The 3,421-nt window shown below is 45.8% G+C and overlaps 1 non-coding gene across 1 annotated transcript; it reads right to left on the reverse strand.

Moving 5' to 3' along the window:
* Positions 1–107, reverse strand: LOC117879687. Its single transcript, XR_004646344.1, has one exon. It is a non-coding gene; the product is annotated as a U6 spliceosomal RNA (small nuclear RNA).
* Between the last annotated feature and the right edge of the window lie 3,314 nt (positions 108–3,421).

Below are 3,421 nucleotides of genomic sequence, written 5' to 3' on the forward strand. Positions count from 1 at the left end.
AAAAATATGGAATGCTTCACGAATTTGTGTGTCATCCTTTCACAGGGGCCGTGCTAATCTTCTCTGTATCGTTCCAATTTTAGTATATGTGCTGCCGAAGCATGCACTGCCTATGTAGGAGTTGGAAGGTGTGTCATCCTGAAATCCCTTGCCTCATTCATGAAGTAACAGGACGATCTCATGGTTACAGTTGAATGACACTCTGGAGAACTTGATCCTCTCTCTGTTTCTGCCACAAAATTCCTATGTGATGCTAGACAAGTCACTTAACCCAAATTTTTCACTGGTGGTTGTTATATCCTTGGGGGCAGTAGTTTTAGGAAGAAATCACTTGAGACACAGAGAGCTGTGAACCTTAAAAGCAGCCATTTATTTCCATGCACTGAACTAACCAAAACCAGCCAAAACTGGCTGGGCTATCCCCTAATAAGCTAACTCAGTTGCCATAGCAACAACAAGGTGCTATTACCACGACAACCAAATACAGAACATATTCCTCCCCCCTTAATAAGAACATCCCCTAAATAAAACAAACACTAAACTAGAGAAGGAGGGTAGACTGCCTACATTCCTGGCTAAACCCCGGGGATTATTTTGTCCCATAACCATGGGTTCACCCTAGCTAAAGATCCAGCCATTGAGGAGGTGGTCTGTCTCTAGGTGGATTACAGCGAACTTCTGGTGTTGTTGCACCCGAAAGTAACTTGGGCACAGGCCTGACAACGGGCTCAGGGTTTGTAGCGCGAATGGGTGAGGAGGTGGTATCAGCTCGTTCCGGGCAAGGGGGTATCTCAGCCATCGGCAGTAATGGAGGATAACAGTCAGGAACAGGTGATTCTTGATTCGGTGTCTTGCCAGAAGAGGTGAAGTCAGACAACTCAACTGAAGATATGTCCTGAGGACTGGTATGACCTGGCAACACCTGATCTACATGTCGCTGCCAGGTCAGATTCTCTGCAGTCCGGACTGTGTAGGAAACAGGTCCTGGTTGGGCGATGACCGTGGCAGGGACCCATTTAACTCCAGAAGTATAATTCCGAGTCAAAACTGACTGTCCCAGGCTAAACATTCGGTCTTTTGCTCTGGGTGCACGCCTGATGACTTGATATTGCTGCTGACATTGCACAATTTGTCTGGGTTCAGAAGGTTTCAGCAGATCAAAGCAAGCGCACAGCTGTTGTCCCATCATTAGAAAGGCCGGGGATGCCTTGGTCGTAGCATGAGGTGTGTTTCTGTAGCATAGTAAGAAGGTGTCCAGACGCTTTTGAATGGATAATTGTCCCCTTGCCAATTTCAAAGATTGTTTCATTGTCTGACCAAATCTTTCAGCTAATCCATTGGTGGATGGATGATATGGTGCTGAAGTGATGTGGTGTATCCCATTTACCTTCATAAAATTTTGAAACTCCTGAGAGACGAACGCAGTCCGTTGTCGCTTACAAGTTGTTCTGGCAGACCGAAACGATTAAAGAGTCCTTGTAGTTTTTGGATAGTACTCTCTGCAGTAGTGGACTGCACTATAGAGATTTCTGACCATTTAGAATTGGCATCTACCACCACCAAGAACATGCTTCCTTCAAGGGGGCCAGCAAAGTCAACGTGAATACGTTGCCACGGGTTTTCAGGCCAGTCCCATGGGAGTAGGGGCGCCCACTGAGGTGCATTCCTGACACCCTGACATGACATACAGCCTCTTGCCTTCTCTTCAATAGCACTGTCTAATCCAGGCCACCAAAAATAGCTTCATGCAATTTCCTTCATGTGCATTATTCCACAATGACCGGAATGTAGCTGTTCTAACATGTGATCTCAGTGGTGGTGGGGCAATGACACATCTTCCCCACAACAAACAACCAGATTGGATCGATAACTCCGTCCTCCTGGACATGTAGGTAACAAGGTTGGGTCAGACCGGAGAGGTTCGTCGAGATTTTCCATGCATCACCAGGTCCATAACTTGAGACAATACTGGGTCAATGCGAGTTGCCCTCTTTATCTGAGTAGCGATGATGGGTGTATTCTCTACCTGTTCAAAGTGAAAGATTTCCTTTTGGGCAGTATCCTGATGTTTGACTGGCAAAGGCAACCTTCAGAGACCATCCACATTGCCGTGCAGAGTGGATTTCCGATATTTGATTTCATACGTGTGCGCTGAAAACAACAATGCCCAACCTTGCATACGACTAGCAGCTAATGGAGGAATGCCTGTGTGGGGTCCAAAAATTGAAGTCAGAGGTCGATGGTCTGTGAGAAGAGTAAACTTCCGCCCAAACAGGTACTGATGAAACTTCCGAATTCCAAAAATAATTCCCAATGCCTCAGTTCGATTTGGGCATAGTTAGTTTCTGCTTTGCTTAGAGTGCATGAAGCAAAAACAATAGGTCTCTCTTCTCCCGAAGGCATAATGTGTGACACGACTGCTCCCACTCCGTAAGGGGAGGCATTGCAGGCCAATTGTAAAGGTAAGGATGGATCAAAGTGCGTCAGAACTTCAGAATTTAGCATTGCATCCTTAGCTTTGTTAAATGCAACATCACAGGCTTCAGTCCACTTCCAGGTCTTGTTCTGCCCAAGGAGTTCGTGAAGTGGTTTCAGCAGTGTGGCTAACTGTGAGATGAACTTCCCATAATAGTTCAATAGACCTAGAAACGAGCGAAGCTGGCTAACATTTTGAGGAGGGGGAGCCTCCACAATAGCCTTAACTTTTGCAGGGGCCTTATGAAGACCTGTAGAATCAATGATGTGTCCCAAATATTCAACAGAGGACGGCAAAAAAGCCAGAGCCGGCCCTGCCAGTGGCCCTGTAAGTGTAGCCATGGTTTTAGTTTCAGGTTTCACAGTCAGTGCAAACACGCCAGTTCTCACTCCCTTCCAACAGCAAAAAGGTTTGGTTTTTTTGGTACCTTGACTTCTACTTCCTTCTGTTGCTGGGGCAGCATAGGAATCCCATCCTCGTCGCCACTTTGTTGCATCCTTGGGGGCAGTACTTTTAGGAAGAAATCACTTGAGACACAGAGTGCTGTGAACCTTAAAAGCAGCTATTTATTTCCACGCACTGAACTAACCAAAACCAGCCAAAACTGGCTGGCCTATCCCCTAATAATCTAACTCAGTTGCCATAGCAACAACAAGGTTCTATTACCACGACAACCAAATACACAACGGTGGTCATTGTGTGTTCATTTTCTGGATGCCCTACTTGAGACCCTCCAGTAGGATTTGAAGATGTCCTGAGCACTCACAACTGCCTCGGACATTAATGGGATTTATACTTTGAACACAGCAAGTGGTATATAATGCTAAGTACGCCAAAAAAAGATCTTAGTGATCTCAAATTGGACACCCAAAATTAGTGGACACCATCTCTCTGTGCCTCAGTTCCCAATCTAATCAAATGTGGATAATTATTTCCCCTCATCTT

The sequence above is a fragment of the Trachemys scripta genome, chromosome 6 (assembly GCF_013100865.1).
Source record: "Trachemys scripta elegans isolate TJP31775 chromosome 6, CAS_Tse_1.0, whole genome shotgun sequence".
In the NCBI taxonomy this organism is placed as follows: Eukaryota; Metazoa; Chordata; order Testudines; family Emydidae; genus Trachemys; species Trachemys scripta.